The 22,736-nt window shown below is 23.6% G+C and overlaps 1 protein-coding gene across 2 annotated transcripts in view; it reads left to right on the top strand.

Moving 5' to 3' along the window:
- LOC136970002 (homeobox protein abdominal-A homolog) overlaps positions 1–22,736 on the top strand; it is a 231,486-nt gene that overhangs the window by 129,303 nt on the left and 79,447 nt on the right. For both annotated transcript variants that reach the window (XR_010879920.1, XR_010879921.1), the window contains one exon: positions 18,586–18,822. The gene's annotated coding sequence lies outside the window, so the exon portion shown is untranslated. The remainder of the gene's footprint in view (positions 1–18,585; positions 18,823–22,736) is intronic.

Here is a 22,736-nt window from a genome sequence, read left to right as displayed (position 1 = left end):
ATTTTTTTTTAATATAATTCTGGAATTTAATAATTTCAGAATTAAATTTAAATTGAAATTTAAAAATTCTAGAATTTAATGTGATAAAATTTAATATACTGTACTAATATGCATAAAAATTACAGAAATGACATTTCTTCTTATAAAGATATTTTGAATTAAATTAGAAGTAAATTTAACTTGTTTAAGTTTTGTATACAGGCCTACCCCTCTACGTCTCAGATTTATAGTGTTTCTACATAGGAATGAAATGTTTAATATTTTAAATATTTATTTATAATGTTAATGTTTATTTAAAGTATTATACCAACTTTTAATTTAATTTAATTTATATTTAAGAAAAATTGAGTAAATTTTCTACTTTTGGAAGATAATTGCGAGTTGAATAAGATTTATTAAATAATTTCATTTATACGAATAAAATATGTCTTTTAATTACAGTAGACTATATTTTAAGTTTATAGAATTATATTCAATATTATAATAAAAGGCTACAGGATAACAATGCGTCAACATTGTTTATTATTCATTAATATCGAGAATAAACACATTCTTTCAATAATCCATGGAATTTGTTGAAATAAATTCTTCATTCTGCTATTACCGCAGCGATGCTTTACTTATGGCATAAAAACAAAGTTTTCATGCTGGGACGTGTTTTCAGTCTCTTCATTACACCTACTAAGTGAAGCATTATCGGATCAAGGCCTCCAAAGCAGCTGAAACAACAGAAAGGGTATCATATGTCATCACTCAGACCAATCGCTGTCCAGACACACATCACGTCCTCCCGAGCTCCAGAGACAACGTCTGACAAATCCGGATCTACTTAAGGCTTAATTTACGGGAATTTCAGCATTATGCTTGGTTGCCGAACCTTTACCAAGAGTTCGGCTTAATTTACTATCGCAGATGCTGACTTCAATAATAATGCTTTCCTGCATCTGCATATCCTTCCTTTATACCGCTTGTTGTCTAATAAATCGGATAAAGGAATAATAAAGATAATGAAAATTTTTCCCAGATAATCTATTATATGAATAACGAGTTAGTGATTAGGAAATTCTTAAATAAAAATTTTTCTAGTTTAATTCTGTAGAAAATAACAAAATCCATTGTCGTAGGCCTACGGAATGTCTTAAAATCTAGGCCTACTGAGGTAGTAAGTCTCTATTTTATTACCTTTGAAACTTATAAATTCTTTAAACAGATCTAAGAAAATAGGTCTATATTTAATGTACATATTTTAATTAATATATTTTTTAAATAAATCAAAGCCTGTAAAATAAGTAGACTTATTTTAAAAATGTTTTGAACTAACGTTTAAACTACAGATTAAGTTATCTCTTTGTTAAGTAAATGGTTATTTGATGGTGTTTAAAATTCTATAAAATAAGTTTAATTTTACATAGGCCTCTTTTTCTTTTACAGATTAAACTTTAAGAATTTACTACGTATTAATGTTTAAAAATTCTAACTTAAGCCGATGTATATATTTTTTAATTTGCTGCAACTGATGTACAGTACAAAGTATAGACTTGATGTAGCGATACAGATCAGTAACAATTACCAACGAACAAAAAGTTATAGACAACATGTCTTACTAATTGCTGTCGGTAATTCCTTTGAGACGAAATCAGTTCAATGTCTAGCATGTAAATCGAAAAATCAATTGCGTTTTATCACTCTGTTGAGATTTCATCAAATGCCGAAACAGTTAAGTGCGTGGAATACTTATGCCATACAAAGAAAACTTTGCTCGTTTATTTTAAATTTATTTCTTTTTAGAAAAACTTCCAATTGTTCTTAGTTAATTCCAATTTAATGAAAATGTTAAATAACTGGAAAAACTAGTTGTCATCTCGCTCGGTTGCCACGTTATAAAATTTACAGTAGTGTAATTGGATTTTAATGACGTTTTATTGCATTAATAACATAACGACAACAGAATTCTTGATGTAAAATGTATTCATTCTTCTTTTTTTATTTGTATAACGTTTAATTTTGTTTTGTTTCCATTTGTAAGTTTTTAATTATATAAAAATAGTTTGTAAACATACCACGTATATAAACTTTCCTTTGACATTTACTTGGAATTTTCCTCAAGATCTAGTTCATGATTGAAAAGTTAAATTGATGAAAAAGCAAAAAGTAACTGAATCACGAATCTTTCGTAATTTTTGTAGTATGTTTTCTAATTCATCAAACATAGCGATTCACCGTTAAAGCAGATCTTTCCATCCAGAAAAGTGCATTAGTCCGATTGGTAGTAAGGAAAGACTATCGATCTATTTCTTTCTTTTTTCTGCGCCTGTTTCTGGATACAGCTCCAGTGAGAGTTGTCTGACTAATCTGAGACAGATCTGGGACCAATGCCAGACAACTCATCCCAGCCACAAATCAACTGACAAACCGGACCGAGAGTGACATTCCAATCACTATTGAAAGTCTCTGACGGGATAAGAGGGGAAGGAGTGAGTTTATTATGGGGGTAAGGACGGGGCGGATACTTTGGGGTGGAGCTTTTGCAGATTATGTCGAGATTTGTGCAAATTTGGGCGTGATCATTTGATGTTCGAGCATGCGTCGTTATATTTTCGTGTTAAAGGTCATTCTGTCACCAGGCATGCGTAGTTTAGTTTGAACATTGCTCTTGAAAGTAAGCTTGCTTCGATTTCTTAGCCGTAGTAAATGTGCGCATACTCCATATTTATTTTTCTTGAAATAAAGTTGTTTTTATAAGTTCATAAATTTAAATTTAATTATTTCTTTTAAGAAAATGTAATTTGTCAGTGTTAATTTTGTAAACTTTCGTTTGAAGAATTTCATACTTTTACTTACATTTATAATTCGGTGGTGTAAAAAAATTCACTAAATAATGAATAATAGTAATAAAAACAATAAATTAAATAGAAAATGTTTAAAATAATTCTAATTTACCTTACAAAAAATAAATGAAAATTATGAATATACGAAATTAAAATTGTAATTTTAATCTGTCCGAGTTTATATTTCTAAACACGAGACTAACGTTAGTATTCTACTAATATATTGCTAATTTATTCTATATCAAATTAGTTATTATTTAAGAAACTATTTTGTCTAACTAAATATAAGATATAGGCCTAAGTCTTAATTTTTCTTAAAGAAAATATATCAGATTCCTAAAGTTCAAGCTTTTCTTATTAATCCAATTTAGAAGAATATAAATTTAATTTAGTTTTCAGCATTTATGATTTAAATTATAGAAAGAGAGAAAAGAGATTTAAAGTATATGAGACTAAAATTGTAGACAGTGAAAGAATGAGAATCTTAAGCCGGCTTTTGATTTTACCAGATTCATTTAAACTCTATACATTTAACATTCATAGACGAACGAACATTAATTTTCGTATACCCATAATTAAATACTTAATAAATTATTTTCCTTATATTAAACGGATGAAAAGTTTTCTCTTATAAACATCTTAAAAGTAATTTTCAATACAAATAATATTTATTTTTCTTCTTAATCGTTATACAAATGTTTAAAACTCTAATTTCATTCCCAACTTTAATGCCATTTTCTAATTCATTTAATAATATAGCCTAATTAATTAATACTCTATTACTTAATTGTGGTTAATTTAATAAAGTTTAAAAGTTTTACAAGACAAACACTACAGTAACTTAAATCGTAACCACTAAACTAAACTAAAAAATATATATTTTTAAATGTTGCATAATAAATTTTAAGCATTAATTAAGCTAATTTGAATTCGTTTAGACGTCATTATATCCATTTTTTTTAAATAGGAGAAAATATTATATTTAATTTAATATAAGGTCTACATAGGCCTACATTGAACTAAGTCACAATTCACTTTAGAACATCCGTATACAGGAATTTATTATTGAATTTATCACATGCATTGATACGGAATATTTTACGTTAGTATAATTTATATGAACATTTTACGACTAGTAATAAAACTGTCAGTAAATAATTATATTTAAGTCCAAACCTATGCTCGTCTACAGTTTAGATGGATATTCTATATATACATATATAGATCTATTTTATATCTCATGCGAACCTATTAATTTATATAGTAATAAATTATATAAATTCCTCAATTATAATAAATGTACTTGTATTAGTTAATTAAATTACTTATTCTATGTAATTATTGTAGCGGATAAATTTAATAGAAAGAAGAAGGGACATTGCTTGAAAAATAATAAGAAAAAGTGCACAAAAGTTAGAAAATACTTATTATAAAAAGAATTTATTACGAAGGACATAAAATAGAATATAGGACTAAATTATTAGTTCATAAATTATCGTTAGTACTTTACTATGATTTTTTAAATGGTTGTCAGTATGTCAATAACTGTCAACAGTTCTTTAGCAACGAAACATTTTCTGATATACAAAAAAAAAATTAAATGTCATTGATTTAAATATGCTTCAAATTAAAATAAATCTATTAAATTTTAATTTTTTTTAATTTAAAGTTTTAGTTTAGAAATCAATAGCATCGCAACCTTCATTTAAAAATAATGCGCTAACACAGCTTTTCCATTTTGAATGTTTATTAATTTAACATTAAAATGTTCCTATCAAATTTTATTATATAAAACAGAATATTAGGATATTATAAAAAGAAATAGAATAAAAATTGGTTACAAATTAATTAAAATTAGAAATGTCGCTGAAGTTTTTTTGTTTTATTTTAGGAATTCTTTTTACATGTATTTTGAGTACTTGAGAAATATCTAGTTTTTTTTTTTTTAAATAAATTGCTTGTTTCTAAAATTAAATATATTTTTATAATAACATGTATTAGAATTAACTTTCCTGTGTTATAAAAATATAATAGGTATCATCTATCTTGAATATTTCTTCTATTAGCGTATAAACTATTTTAAAATAGATAACCTTTTAGGTAAACCTGGATATTTTTTTTATACAATAAGCCTTATTTTAATGTCAAAAATATCACAAATTCTGGTGGTTACAGTAGATACAGGTGAAGATTTTCATAAAATTATTATTATTATAAACTTTTCTGAAGGATCTTCATCTAGACGTTAAAAATTAAACATTACATAGCCTATACAGCTTAATTAATTGATTTTTATATCTAAAATATCGAATTTAAATAAATTCTTTAGAAAATGAAATTTTTCAGGTAAATCTACGCATCAAAAATTAGTAAATACTCAAGAAATAAACAATAACAAGAGAGAAAAATTAGCGTAAACATAGCAGAAAATTTTCTTTATAATTTTCGGTTCTTATCAATGATAATTCATTTCAAAATTAATTAGACTTTGAATTAATGTTATCTAAAATTAACTATGTAAAAATCTTAATTCTTTAATTGTTTAATTGGTTAACGTAATGTTATTTCATCATAGTGAATTAATTTCAAATCAAAACTTTTAGAACCGAGATAGCTGCAATGCTGTTTATGAAAGCTTTGAAAGGGGACCCTTAAGGAAACTTTCGATAAGATAAATCATTCGCATATCAAAGTTAGTGTTCTCAAACTTAAGTATTTGCAGTTAAAGTTATAGTCGAAATTATCTAACAATCAAAAACAATTTTAAGGTTAGCACTAAAAAGATTTATTAAGAATTCTTGTAGTTTAAATGGGTCAACAAAATGCTTGCAAATTCAATCTATGTTTAGATTCACGACACGAAAAGTATTTTTAACAAAATCGTTTCGATTTTATATATTAGAAACATTAATTTTTAAAAATTATTTTGAACATTCAATTTTAGTACACAAATTAAACTTTAAAATAACGACTATATATCAATTTTTAACAGGAAAATAATAATAATAATAATAGTGTACTAAATGTTATAGGGAAAATATCTAAGTGTATAAATTAATATAATTTAAGTTTGTTTTATGTCTATCTGTTATTTTTATTATAAATTTGTATAGTTTATATAACTGGAAATGAAAGATCTCGTGTAGAGTATAGCCTATTCTTAAGTGAAGACTTTGAGACATATGTACGGATTTATCGCGAATTTTTGTAGTGTATTTGAGTGCAGAGGAAACTAAGGGGCTTTTAAATTCTTATTTGATCATTATTTCGGCTTTTTAGATCGTTAGATTTATTGTAAACAGTTAATTATTCTACTCGAAATTCTACTAATCTCCCTCGCTTTATTGGTCAATCAGAGATTATCGAAAACTGCTTTCATATTTAGAATTTACGCTAGCTCTTAAAGTAAATTTGGAATAGTCTTAAATATAGATCTAACGAGATAAAATGCTAATAAAGAGCTACTTTTCTTCCAAAAGTTTATGTTGCAGCTGCACAACTGCTGAATTTTGACAGTTTAAGTAAAATAAATTTTATCTGGTTCTTTAATCCAAGTGTTTTTAATGCATGAAAATGTTTCTGTAATGTAGATTATTATTATTATTATTTTGCCAGTTATATTTCAGAAAAATAAAAGAAAAAATGCTCTGTTTAAAATAATTTTTATATCCGTAACAAGTTAATTAATTCTAGCTACTAAATTCAATTTAAAAATCTGTAAAATCAATCATCTTTAATAATTAGAAAATTATATTATTAAAGGCTAAATTAGTATATATTTACTATATAAATTTAAATTGAAGCTTATTTTTATTATATAGTTTATAAAATTATCATCATCTTGAATTATTGAATATATATTTTTTATTGTGCGTGTGTTCCATAACTCATTTATTTGCTACTATTTATATTAAAATTTAGCGGATCTTCAGCTTAATTTAAAAATACAAATCTCAAGAATAAGCTGAATATAATTAACTAAAAACTTTCCTTAACCAAACGAGATTAATTAAAATATTTATTTTATATTTCTTTTGGAAAATCACACCATAATGAATTCTTCCTCTCCTTGAAAGATATTGATTCAAATCTAAAAAATATATTATATTTTTTGTGTAAGATTACAATTTGAATTGATAATTTCTTTCTAATCCTCCATGACAGAGTAATGTTCGTAAGGATCCGCCTAAATAGAAAAAATAAAGAAAATCGAATATAAAATAAAAGCCAAAAGTCGCACAAATAAATCCTGTCTATTATTATTTTTTCTCGTCGAAAAATATAACAGATGCTTGGCTATATAAACATTGATTTATTGGAACGAGATTTCTAAATATGATACTCATGTGAGAACTATAATTCTTTGGATTATCGCTTCTTAGAAATTTATTTTAACCCTATTTTTTTTTCTTTTTTGTCTGTTGATACATACACAAAAAAATAAACGTATAAATTATCTAAATCTCTCTTTGAGGACAAATGGGATAATGTTCAGTCTATTTAAATCACATTCTTTTTAAGAGATAAAAAAAAATTAATGTAATGTTTGCAATGTTTTAAATCAGTAGAGAACGATTAAAGTTTATGTAAATGTTTTAAAAATTAAATATTTTAGCATTAACGGATAATCATAAATTTACATTCTTTACTTTTCTCATTTTGTTAAATATTAATATGACAAATAATTACTACATATTTTCAAATTATAAAATAAATAAATTTATTTTATAATGTTATTTATTAATATTAAATAGAGTCATACCGTAAACAAAATAGCTTGCAGTTTATTCAATTTAATTTAAATATATAACAAATGCAATTAAAAAGAATTTATATATTTTTAATAATTTTTTTTTTTTTTGAAAATTCTATGCAGAATTTTAAACAGTTTTGTATATTTTATACGCTTTAAAAAATTATTCTGTACAACTATTTAATTCAAAAATTATAGAGAATTTATTTCTCTCAAATTATTAAAATTTTTATTTAAATTTACTACTTTGATATCGTTATATAATGTTATATTATTTTTAGAACTATATTATTGTTATTTATAATTATTATTCGATGTTAATTTTATGTAAAAGTAACATAATTTAATTAACCAAACAGAACTTTATACATAAGTTAGAGGAGATATTTTAATAACAGATATACTTATTAATTTTTTACTTAATAAATTAATTTATAATTTATTTCATATTTTTAATGTCGAAAGTTGTCTTGAAATTATAAACAATTCATAAACTTATGACCTAACCTTTAAATAGTTCTCATCCTTGTGTTATTTAAAACTAAATCAAGTGTGGAAATCCTATTTCTGTCACAATATCATAATTCAAAGATAATTTTTTCGTTTACTATGTTCAGATAAGAAATAATCTATGTTATATATAACGTGCTAGATGAGAAATTTTTTCTTAAATCTCTCTCAGTATCCTCATCAATTATTTTCTATATCAAATATTTCCAGTTCCCAGTGGAATTAATTAGATTTTTAAAAAAACAAGAACAAAAACATCCAATGGAAACTAATTATTCTAAAAATTTTGTAAAAAATCATAATTTGTTCTGTGTATATATTTACTAATTTAAGTCAGCTTATAAATTAGTAATGTATATATAAATTATAACTTAGAATCATTGTAAAAATGAATTAGAGTGCAAGCTTTAAAATGGAAAGAAATAATTTAAATGAATAATTAACAAAACAAATCATTATCTTGTTCATAAGTTATATCAAAATTTAATTATAGATATTTGAAGTTTAAAATTCTTATAAATTGTGTAAATATTAAGCAAATTATTCGAATTTTTATAACTTAATATAAAATTTTAAAGACCAAAAATAATATTTAAACGATTGAGAATTATAAATTTATTGTAAAATTTATATAAATTTAATATTTATCGATGAATGATCTCTACATTGTAGTTACGTTTATTATAGAATCTGTCTCTAATATAATCTTTATAAGTTTATTTATTTGAAATTTACTTTCATCTTAAGTGACGATTCTTTTATTCTGAGACTAAGTGATATATTTGCATTTATTTTATGTGTGTTGTAATAAAATATGCTTAGCAGATTTATACATAAAATCTGAATGGGGGTTATTCGACTTAAAACGAATTTAAGAATAGTTAGATTCTTCAGTAATACCACTGCAGAGCCATATGTCTTAGGATTTAAAAGTAGTGCTGTTTAAAGATCGATTTTCTTCGGTAACTTAATCTTGTGGCAGTATAATCGAGACATTCTATTGGATGAGGAGAACAGAGGTGGTCCCATCTGGCTGCAATGAACGGTGACGTACAGCCTTCGTGATTTTTAACCTGACAGAAAACTATTCTACTTTAAGTCAATTTACTTTGTAACAACTTACTTCTAACAAGACAAACTGGTGCGGTTTATGCTCCTTTTAGTTTGTGAAACAAAAGTTTCTTCTCCAAACTTTGAAATTTATAAATAATGGTCTTTAAATATATAAATTCGATCGCAAATCAATACAAGATGTCAAATTGTTTTAACAAAAATAAAATTTTATATGTGAAGTTTATTTAAAATTCATTATTCTGCATTTTTTTTTTTTTTTTTTTTTTGCAATAGAAAAAATTTTTGCTAAAATTAGGCCTATATATTAAATTTATTTATTTATATTTAAACCACGATTATGCTCTATATTAAAATAATCTTTATTTTTCTTATTATATTTACTATCGAGAAATTGATAATACTTTGCCTTAGAAAATTGCTTTATTTAAATAGTTAGGTTGTTAAATAAACTTTGAATTATCTCACTGTTTTTTTGAAAATTATAATTTCAATAGATCCTTTCAAGATTTTCCTTACTATGAATGTTCAAATTGGGGAAAGTAATATCAAAGTTCAATGACATAAGGTCATTTTGGTGAAAATTATCGCTTCTACGTTGGTATTAATTTTGCCCACATTTTTTCTGACATTCTTTGCTCTTTGGAGAGTTTTATTAGCTAAATACCAGGCACTGTCTGAAAGTTAGGATATAAGAAGATTCTTTAGATGATGGCTTTAGAATTCTTCTTAATAAAAGAACAAGATGTTTTTCAAATTTTATTCCCATAAGTAAATATTTTTGGTTTGTAATTTACTTTTTATGGTTTTTTTAAGAGATAAAACAAAGAATAAGTTATTTTTTAGATGAAAATTATTTTTTATTGAAAGATTTTTAGATATTTGAAAATAATTTACGATCGTTACTCGTTAGATTTTAGTTTAAAAAACATTTTAAAAATAAAAAGATAATAGTATCAGTTAAATATATTATCAAAGTATGTTTTACTGTTGAAAAGAAATTGGCTAATCAATTTAGCAGAAAATATTGAAGTGTGTTTAGATTAAATATTACTTAGCATTTAATAAATTTATTCAGAAAATAAACAATTATCAATATAATATAACATGGGTATATATTTTAATAAAATTTTTCCAAATTATTAAAAAAATCATAGTAAGACAGAAGGGAATTTTTTTATATATTGATTTAGAATTTATAATGTTACGTTATAAAAAATATTTGTAAAATAAACATATTATTAATTTTTAATAAATATTTTATTTTTACTTTTATATACCAAAGTAGTTTTATTACAAACTTTGTGTAGTAACTCATAGGCCTTAATTATAACGATACTTTTGAGTCAAATTTATATCTAAGTATTTGGTTCCATATTATAAATTTTGTTTATTTATATGAAGTTTTAATTTGGTTAAATTAATGTTTTAAAATCAACGCTTGAATAATAAATTTCATTCTTTCTTCAGATGTAATTTAGCTGAAATCATTAGTGATAAAGCTTTTTTATATCGTAATTTTTTTATATTGCTGTAAAAGTATTGTAAATTATCGTATTTTACATCACTAACCAAACATGTTTATAATTATTAAATGAAATTATCATTTAATTAATTTTTTCGCGAACTATAATTTGAGAATCCTCGGCTTAAACAGTAACAAGTAATGTAATTTTGTTTTTAAATATTAATTTTTAATTTTAAATAGATTTGATATTGTAAAATTAATAATTGCTAAGACAAATTTATTAAAAAAAGTATTGACATGCCGAAAATTTGAAGTAACTTTTTACAATGTAGGCACTAACTTGGCCTACATTGTAAAAACTAAAACAACAATTTAAATTGTGTAAGTTACATAAAATTATTTAAAAATGACTAATTTGGATTTGAATATAAGTTAAATATTTGTAAATGAGTTATAGAAAATTTATATTACAGTGTTAAAAATAATTTTTTTATAATTTTCTATGTAAGTTTATAAATTGTAGCAAACAAAAGACGTTAAAAGGCATATGTTAGAAAGAGTCATAAAAGCTCTGAACAAATGATAAAATGATGAAATTTCAATCGATACAGAAGCAATTTTCATGTGATGAGAATCTTAAACACTTTATGCGTGACTGGTATCAGATAAAGTCATTTTATATGATCTACGAGAATAACTATTGATTTATTTTAAAGACCAAATAATGCAAGGATATCCCAATGAAAATTACTTTTATCATTATAAAAATCATGTTCCTACTATAATGATTAGGTTATAATACACAGTATATAGTAGGAAATTTCCATAAAGGAAAAAAAAAGGTTAAAAGCTTTTTCGAGTCATGTTTTAAATATAATTGCATTCTTAAAAATGTAAATAAAGTAAAAAAATATAATAGGTTTTTTATAAAATATATTAAATTTTAGAAATAAAAATATTTTATTATAAATCTAAGCTATATTTATTAGCCTAAATTTAAAATTTTCAAAGTTTCTCCATGTATTAAATATTGAGTCTCGGATTTTAGCAAAAGTTATCATTGAAGAAATACCAAAATATTGCAGGTTTATTTATTAAACAGTAACTATTTTTCAAATTACCGTATTATATATTAAATATTTTTGTATTAATACACTTCATTTTTAAATTAGAAACTTACAGTCTATAGGCCTAATGAATCGGTTTGTTATGAGGATAACTACAGTATATAACATAATAATTAATAAAAATACTTAAGATGATTTTCTTGTATTATAATATGTTATTACAAAAAAAAAGAAAACACATTTGTTTACAAAATTATCCACTAAAATTATTTTAATTTCAATCATCTACCATTAGAGCCTACGTAGTGAATAGGCCAAATAATTTTATTCTTTAGTTTCTTTAATAAAAATAGATCCAAGTCTTCGAAAAGAAAATTTTATTTATTTAGAATCATTTTAAAACTTATCTAATAAAATTATTCAAATAGTAAATTCAAATGTATATGTATAGGCCTATACACTAAACATACATATAGGCCTATTTAAAATTTTTGGTATTGTTTAATATTTTCTAAAATAGTAACTTAAATTCTAAGGGAACTGATATGACTTATTCAATAATCATATAAATTATTTAAAAAATTTCACTTAAATCATAAATATTAAGATAAAATACTAAATGTAGATATTTCTACAACTCAACAAATATTACCAACTCATTTCAAAGTTTTCTCATTTCGGTTTTGTCTAGTATTAGTCCTTAATATGAAACTAAATAGGTGATGATGTCACCAAATACAAAACCTAATGTCAATAAAGTTTGACATCAACTCAAAGACTTTCCATCAGCAGTAAATAGAAGGGTGTATGAGTCATAAAATCTTCGGTATTTCCTCTGTGGCTAACCTATCTCCATTCTAGCGTATCTCTTATAAAACCAAACATCTTGTTTGGGATTTTAAAATAAAAAAATAAACTTCGGACTTCAATCTTGTTACCAAAATAAAAATTATCATAAATCAAAAGTTTTTTACATTTTTTTTAAAATAAAATTAATGTGAATTAAGTTAACGTTTGCCCTATTTAGCCTATATCTTTATATTTAATACTTAAAATATTTCAAAGAATTTGATTTTTAAGAACTGTGTAAGATAATAGTTAAGATTAAAATTGTTTTAAATTTAGTAATATAAAAATGTTAGTATAGTAAATATTACATGAACTACTAAATAACTATTTTAGGAAATTTGATCCGAAAATTTTAAAGTTTTTCCTTTATTTCTGAATCTTATAATTCCTTTCATCTGTCAAATATGCGTGTATTCATAATGATCTATAGCTGTAGCTTACTGAAAAGTTATTTTACAAGTTGTGCAAATTTGACTAAATTTAAAATAAATGTCTCAACAACAGATGTAAAATGATTTAAGAAGGAATTTTAGGAGCCATTAAAAACACTTCACAAATATAGAGACCAACCTTTCCCAGATGACTAGAATTTTCTCAGTTTATTATGTATGGAATTTTCCTAGTGATTTATGCAAAACTGTCACATTAAAGTAATTAATATTCATCTTACAAAATTTATCCTATTCTGTTGGTAGAAACGTACACAAATTCATTCGGAATTTGAAGTACTATTCTACGTTTGTCTATAACGACGTAACAGCTATTTACAATTAGCATTAATCTTTATTTATACACTTGTTTACAATTTAATTAATTGTGAATAATTAAATAAATAATTAACAATTTTATTAGAATTATTTTCTAAAAAAATAATAATAATTAAATTTTGTATTTTAATTTAGTAGCTTTAAATTATTGGCTCTAGTATGTAATAAATCGTTAAAATTTAAATTTAATTAAAAGAAGATATTAAAATTTATCTAAAAATATCCATTATTAGTTGCTAAATTTAACAACTAACCATTAATAATATGAATTTACGCAAATTAATTTCAATTGTTAGGTAAATGAGAAAATTAATGCATTTTATATGTTGGTTTTACTGTTGAACGGATTTATGTAATTTGGCAAAGATCAATAACAAAAGGGTCTTATACGCCAATCTTCAGACTTTCTTAATAGTTTATTTATATAAATAAATAGGATAAAAACATTATTTAAACACTGCAACAATTTTTACATTTCAGAATAATTTCTTTGGTCTTTTTAAATGGAAGTTTCCTCGAAATTTAGACAATAATGTAATTTCTGTATTTATAAGGCGTTAAACCCTTTAATTAGGGCATTATCTCACTATTTAAATAGTTACAATAATATCAGATGACTTTATAAATTAAAAAAAAAACCTTAATGATGCTATAAAGTGTATAATAAATTATATACCCATTAAAAGTGACATGTTTGTTTCAGTTTGTTATTTTTATGTTCTTTCGACTATTAAAACGGAAGTTTAATTATATATTCTATTTATAGTAAAAAATAACATTAAAATTAATTTGAACAATTTATTTGTTTAACTAACTATTCTATTCACGCAAAGTTATTTGCACTGATAAAACAGAAATAGTTTAATCTAATTTTAAAAATTAATAATAAGTTAATGAAATGTAAATAAGTTTCTATAGATAAAATACATTTGGAATTTTTCAAATTTTGTAGTTTCTCTGTACAAAATTAGACTGAACTAAATCTCGTTAAATTTACTCAAATTATTTTATTTAAAAAGAAACCACAAAATTAAAAATGTTTTAAATTTATTTAATAGTTTCTAATTGCATTATTAAGATGTAAAAAAAATTTTTATTCTTAAAAATAAATTTGGAATTACACCTATTTGACTGAAAAGAAAACGTTTAAGAATTACTTACTGCAATGTCTTCATTATTTCTTTACTAATTTTCTAATTCGCTATCAGTAATATTAAACAATAATTTTTATTTATTTTACTTTTATTTATATTAAATAAACTAAATTGGCGAAGAATAACGTTCATACATAGACTACGCGTGACAAAATTTGTATAGCTTATTCTTAAACGAAACAATAGCCTATACATAATTGTATACAAAGGTCTGAATGAAGAATATAGGCCTACACAATAATTTTGTTTATAAATATTTATAAATAAATTTTAATTTCTTATAAACTTAATTAAATTCTAGGCCTATACTTTTAAGTTTACAATAATTTATTTTTACCTGTTCAGCAATATAATCGCATGATTCGTGTAATATTAGCCTTTCACTGTATTCTGTACCCTTTTAAGTATTTTTGTAGGCCTTTATATATTTCTGAAGTGTCATTTTTATATTTTTAATTTAAAACTGTTAGTAAATTTTTACAATTCTTATAGAGTAACTTATTACAGTTATAATGAAGATAATTTTACTTAGTTTAAAGGTTACAACTCATGTTGTAAACTGGGTTATGCGCTACATGGAAGATAGCCATAAAAATAATTATGTTAAATAAAAAATAATTAGTTTAAAAGATTTTTAAAAATTAACAATGTTAAAAATGCCTACAATTTTTCAAAACTTAAATATCGAATTTCAGAAGTAAATATTTAACTTTAAAAATTGGGGAAAGGCACGGCAGTTTTTTTTATTTAAATAAATAAACTTTTTAAAACGGAAAATAAAGGAAAAAATATATTTAAAACACGAAATTAAAATGTTACTTTTATATTTACTGACAACATAAGCTTCAATATTGCATAAAAACAAGAATTCTTACCACATAAAATAAGATACAATAAGGTTTCTTATCGGTAAGACAAAATTGATCTGGTGCTATCATTTTTTTTTCTTTCTTTCTTTTTTCGGCTTTTGTGTAATGAAGGACCTTGTGGACAAGGCGAAATATGATTAAGGAGACTCAAGTGTTTCCGGTTCTATAACTAAGAACCATTCAAATCTGCAGAGAAAGTGAGCAAAGACTGGAAGTAAAAGGCAATTATTCATCTGAACGTCGGGTAAATTCCATCAACCAATTCCAGTGGGGATGGTTCTTTGCATATTAATGTTAAACTAAGTTTCTCACGGATACATTGCGTCTATTGCGAGAAATATTTTAAGGAAATTGCTTCACCATTCAGTCCAACCCCGAGCAACTATCTACTGTAAACTTTTTTTTCTTGTTTTTTGTTATAAGTTATTCATAAATGAAGTTAATTTACTTTTTTTAAAAAGAGTATGATAAAAACTTTCTAGGTTTTTTTTTCGTTATGAGTGCTTATCTGAGGGTTATGAAAGTAGTTTGTTTGAAGAAAATCATTTTATATATATTGCGTTTTTAAAAAACATATTTCTAAATTAATAATTCAATGTTGTTAAACTGGATGAATTTGCCCAAGGGAACATAATTTAAATAATAATAAAAATTTTGCTTAATGCTTAATATTTACATAGTATCAAGGAAAAAACAGATAAATTACACTAAAACGTCACCTGAAGAATCGAACAGTTTTTAAGAACTCTTAGGCCTATAGGCTACATCATATATTTAAGATAAAAGATTTTGGAGTTTAAAGCTTTATTTTATAAAATTTGTATACATCAAACTTTATTTAAAAATTCAAATTATGAACTTAGGCTTAAAAATTACAGCAGTAAGTTAATTAAGGTTAAGTTGTATTTAAATTCTATATTAAGATAACATCGAGGATTATTGTATAGACTTACTTTCATAAAGGATTTACAATATAAAATATATATATATATATATATTTTATATTGTATATATATATATATATATATATATATATATATAATTAAAATAAGATGATAATAACCTATTAAGGATTTCAAACTATAAGTTTACTTATAGTCTTTGATATACTGATCTAAATTAACTCTTCAAGTTTCATTTTCTGATATCTTTTAAACTCTAATTTGTAGAGGTTATTTAGTTCCAATCCGAATATTCCTAAATTAATTGTATTTATTTCAAGGTATAAATTTTGTAAAATTTGTGTTGATAATAAGAAATGTAAAATTCTAAAATATTACATAAAATTCTCACGCTTTTATAACTTAAAAGATTGATTAGAAATCAACTTTATAAAATCATATAAAGAAACTAGGCCCATTTTTAAATTATAGAAACGCGTAAAATTAAATAAATTTATATTTTTATTATTAAAATTAGTATTAAAAACTAAAGATAAAAATATCAGTTTGTTACATAAAGAATAAAGAATTACTAATGGTAAAATTAAATAATTCTTTGTAATATTTTGTTTATAATGATGAGCAGCTAAAAAAGATAAGCAAACTATTTTATAAATCTAGATATTAATAATAATCAACTTATTATAAATATAATAAAACTGAAGCGAAATTATAAAATCTTATAAAGGCTATTTTAATTTAATGTAAAAAATAGGATTAAATATTTTAACCTGTCATTGATAACGCGTGTATAAAAATATAAAGAAATCTATTGTGTTTGCTAAGTTTAAAGTCATATAGCTTATACACTTTATCAGACTTTAGTGAATTGTATTTGAAAAAAGGAACCAATTTCCAGCTTAAAATATAAGTTTCTAGTTGAAAAAGATTGTAGGGTATGACTATGTCAATATGTGTAACTAATGTTAGTACCACCCAGAAACATTTAATGACAAACTTGTTGTGAAACATAACCTTTTTCCGTCATACAAATACGCATGCGTATCTGTTAGCTCTTCCAGTATCATCAAGTCAACGTATGTAGCTCTTATCTTACGTTGCACAGCTTCTATCATTGGACGATTGCTATTCCAGTAGTATCATGGCGGAAAAGAGATAACACAGAATTTTTATATTCGTTCCTAGCTACTTGTATTTTGGTGAAATGTGCAGTCCGATGATTTCTCTAATCATCTTTTTGATAGGGTTTGGGCTCCCATTATTTTTACAATTTCAGCTTTGATTTATTCTTGTTAATGGAAGTTTTTCTACTTGGCTCTTTTATAGGAAGTAAAATGATTAAATATGTAAAAAAAAAATTATATATATCAATCTAAGTTGTTAATTTTATTTTTAAATTAACAATAAATTTTCCAGTTTATGACTAAACAAGGTTTGTTAGAATTAGTGTTAAGCCTATCGAGCCAAACCAGAGATTTTAAATCATTTTATCTTTAATATTTTTCTATAGTTGTTTATTTATAATAAAATTTTAATTTTGTTAAATGTGATAAAAGATAGAAATTTAAAATTAGAGTAGGCTAATTTAAAATATTAAAAATTGACTTTTTTTTAAAATAATTTATGCTATATCTGTGTACAATTTTATTGTGGATCTGTCTAAAATACCTAGTCCATATAAAGCAATATTTAATTTACCAATTTCTATTAAAATAATAATTTTTAAACATTAAATAAAATGAATAAATTTTCGATAACACGCGAATTTCAATAAATAAATGAAAACCACAAAAGGCATTGAACTAAAAAGTTATATTCCAGTCAATGCATTAATTATGACAGATTATTTTTAAATCGGTTATTAAATCCCAATATAAGCTGTAAATTAATAAGTGATCTTAAATGAAAACTACACAAAGTGATACTATGTAGACTAAACTATAACTAACCAAATAAAATCATATTTTTAGTAATTTCCTTTTAATATTTTAACTTTGAGAAAGTAGAAACAAACAAAATTAACTAATTTTAATTTATAGAACTATTTATTTAAAGATTTCCTTAAATAAACAAATGAATATTGAAAAAATTTCTCAGCATATCCTTTCAATAGACCTTGTGTTTCAATGTATGAGCAATTCCTGAATTTTAATTCGTTTCGTGATTATTTTTATAACTAATTCAAATAATTTATTCTGATATTATATTTAAAAATGTAATAAACAAATTGTAACCTATATATTTTTTTTTTACCCAATTTTCATTTTAACATGCTTTCCTTTGAAATATCTTCCTATTTTAACAATAATCCTCACCTGCTCAATTTTTTTTATGTTTCGTTCCACAGAATTAAAGCGTACACTCCATGTTAAAGAAAGCACATTTATGTTAAATACGTAAAGTTGGTCTTTTGCCAAAACTACCGGAGAAAGCAATTAAACTACCGGGTCGTATCGTCCAGTCACAACGACCAATACGATATCATTTGACCCAATGGCGTCATTCAAAGGCCTACTTCAAATGTATGCCGAATATCTCATGGAATATCACTATCGATACAATATTGTTTGTTAAAGTATATCAGGTAGGAATATTCAATTTTTATATTTTGTAAAACAAACCATAAAATATTTTATACATAAACTATTTTAAGAACTTTCCTATTATCATTGTTCTGTATATCTGTCTTTATTTACGTTAGGCCTTCTATTTTATAAAATTTTTGCAATTCAAATATGGAAATTATATACATTTTACACTTTTTAACTGAATTAAAAATAAAATGATGATAAACGTTAGGTATATAAAAATATTTTTTAGTGTTAACTATCGATTGCCTTCTATTTTCTCATATATTAATATACTAAGTATTTATTTCGAAACAAAAGAGTTTGCTTTGATCGAAAAAGTAAACTTTGATGGAAGATAATTAAGAGAAAATAGAAAATAATTATATTCTTTTTTTTTTTTTTTGTTGTTGATTTGAATGTAATTTACTTGCAGTTCCAACAGCTGAATTAACTCTTTAGATTGGCCTCTTATTCCTTGTCACTTATTAAATGTATGCAAAATAATTTTTATATATTTTAAACTTTTAAATGCGTTTTATTTCAAATTTATTACAAATTCGCTGATGTTACGCAGTTATGGCCTACAACTTCTACCTACAATTTAATTTTGATTTAAGTGAACTGGTAGTAGAATAACAATTAATTAAAGACATTTCGAGTAATGTTAACATTCAAATCATTTAAATATAACGTAAAATTTTATTCAAATTAGCATTTAGTAGACCAACTAAAGCAGTTAGGCCATGTTTAGACTACAGCATATTTTAGGCTTAATGGCTCTTGTAAAATTAAAAGAACGTTAAACTATTAGGCGATAGTCTACAAGTAATCGTACAAGAATTATTTATAAAGATCAGCTAGTTATTTTTTTATTGCTCTTAACAGTACAACCTACATTACTTTATGTAAGAGCAAAAAATTCTAGTCTTTTCAAATTGTGCTATTATTATTGATAGAAAAGTTTCAATTGAATTTCTAAGCATTTTTATTCTTTCCTAAGAAATTGAAACTCGTTAAAATTCTTCTAAAATGTCTTTGTATGAAAAGAAAGAAAAGTACATTCAATCGACGAATAGGTAACAAGATTCAATTTAGGAAACGAATATTCTATCCTTTACGTCGCAAGTCGATTGCTTCATATAAAATAGGACTACTTTCAATTCTTCTGTCAATAATTTACAGTCTTCTTTGAAGCGAATGAAACTTTTTGAAAAATTTAATATATTTCAATGTTAGTGTCATGATTTCCATAAGGAAATATAGATATCCAAATCTTGCTTTTCATAAGTTATAGGCTAACTTTTGTTGTCCTCTTCAAAATTACTAGTCATTTAAATTTTACAACCTACTCCTATTTTAAATGTGACCGCATTAACCTATATTTTTTTCATAAGACGTCGATATTTGAATTATTTTCCTCACCCTTTCAAAAATTAAATTTTTGTTTATATTACGCTAAAGTATGACTGCTACAGCTAAACTATAACAATAATGTCTTAAAAGCCTATTACCGTCCATTTTATTGTCAAAATTTTTTGTAGAAAGGTTTATTATATTTATATAATGCTTTAGATAATATTTAACGTTCTCTAAAGCAACAGAATTTATTTTTAAAATCGCAAACTATCGGCAAATAGCAATATCCCGAAGGTGTCGGTGTTAAGACCTCGTTTTCTAACACTATCCGAGCCATTAAATTTAACGTCCTATTTACAGACATTCTCCAAGTTATAGCCTATTTTAACCTGTAAGACAAAAATCCGATTCAAAACAATTGATTCGTGTTACAAATATCGCAATGTTTTTTTTTTAATCGCCGTTTAATTTTTACAGTAAAATTCGAAGCGAATCGGCCATATCAACAAATTTTATACTTCTTAGTAGAACTAAATTAATATATTTTTATCTTCTAGAATAACTATATATGCTAAGTTTAATCTATATTTATGTCTTAAGATGTTGTTTAGGCCTAATTTTATTATATTAGGTCTAAACAACATCTTACGACTTAGTTACAGAATATAAAATTTTATTTTCAGGAATATTTATAAAATATTAATAGATATTTTATAATGCAGATAGGATATTTTCTTAATTACTTCTTCATTCATTAATCTGTAAAAAAAAACAAAGAAAAATATATTAAAAATTATTTTAATGAGTGATATGCACTAAAAGAAATAGACTATTGTACTTTATTTTTGTACTTTATTCTTATATTTATTCTTGAGTTTATAAACAACAAATAAAAATTATGAAATAAATATGTAAATAATTTAAAAAATAAACATTTAAACTTAAATATAAACATAATAGGATCTATAAGCGATTTATTCCTCATATAGTATCGTGTAATCTAACTTCTATATTTCTCTTATATATATATATATATATATATATATGATATGTATGATATATACATTTGTAAGCATAGCCTATAGCCTATACTAATTGTAATTAGTTACTCATGTAACCAAAATAATAAGTAACATTTAGAAAATTAATAGTTCCATCTTTTCCTTTCTTTTTAATTTCAAAATAATATTTTACAGAAAGAAATGTGATTATAAATTTAATCTTACTTATTTATCTTAAATGCTATCAATTATGCTTTTAAATTTATAATTAATTAAATATTTTTATTATAAATATATTTATAAACCTCTTAATAACTTTTACTTTGTAAAAAATCTAAACTTTAGTGTATCCAGTTAACTTAGATTTTCGTTAAATTTCGAATAATTTCATTTAAAAGACTTGTTACTAAAATGCTTTAAACTTTAAATTAAACTTCATATAATTCTACTGAACTATTTACCTTGTTATAAAATGATTTATTATTAAATACATGACAAAAATCTTGTTATTTTCATGTCAAGAATACCGATATAAAAGATAATTTTATAATTAAAAAATGCTTGTTTGGAGAACGTTTTATTAGCAAGAGTTAGCAAGAGGCTTCTTATGTTTACATAATTCTAATTATTTGATATAAAATATTTTTATTAAACATCGGATATAGGCCTAATTAATTTATCCTAAAGAATATATTTAAGGTCGTATTAATTAATTTAAACAAAAATACTTTTCAATTAGTAAGCGTGCGAAAGAATTACATTCAATTTAAGTTAATTTATATTAACAGACACAGATATATATATATATATTTATTTAAAAATTTTTCTGTTTAAAAAATTTAAGCCATTTAAAATTTTAGAAATTTTAAAATTATTCTCTAAATTTCTATATGTTAATTGCATAGTATATGAGACTAATATTAACAATTACAATACAATATAATTGAAAATTATAATAAGTAACATACGCTTTAAAAGCAATAAAAATATAAAGTCTAAATTTATCAATTGTAACCAAGACTTTTTCCTTATAATATAGAATTCGCTGAATCTAATTGATTGAAATTATTTTTCAATAGGAAGCAAATATACTTCTAATTGAAAGGTATAAAATATAAACTATTACGAGCCTATAATTGTTTATATACGCAGACGCCATTTTAAATTTAAACTTTAGGCCTACTTCATTTTGTCCAATCTGTTATCAAACGATGGTCGGAGTTCTAATATTAGCAGGAGGTAGACATCAAATGGTGGTCTCTACTTTATCTGAAATAAAATTTCGATAATGCTTTTAACTTAACACTCGATTGTAGATAGAAGATCAAAAACACCACCACCTACAGAGTACTCCAACACATTGTTAAAGATTACTGTTTCCTATCACTTCGTGTAACGAATTAACAGTTTCAAAAAATAAATAAGAATTAATAATCAACTTATATAAGTTTATACGCTTAATTTTTGAAATTTTATATAAATTTTATTTTAAAATTTGAAAATCTTAAACTGATTTCTATAATAAACTCTGCTTAAATCAAACTTATAGTTCGTTTATCAATGAATGTCTT

This window comes from Centruroides vittatus, unplaced genomic scaffold (genome assembly GCF_030686945.1).
Source record: "Centruroides vittatus isolate TY-2023 unplaced genomic scaffold, ASM3068694v2 contig_1863, whole genome shotgun sequence".
Classification (NCBI taxonomy): Eukaryota; Metazoa; Arthropoda; class Arachnida; order Scorpiones; family Buthidae; genus Centruroides; species Centruroides vittatus.
This window is presented reverse-complemented; position numbering and strand designations above follow the sequence as displayed.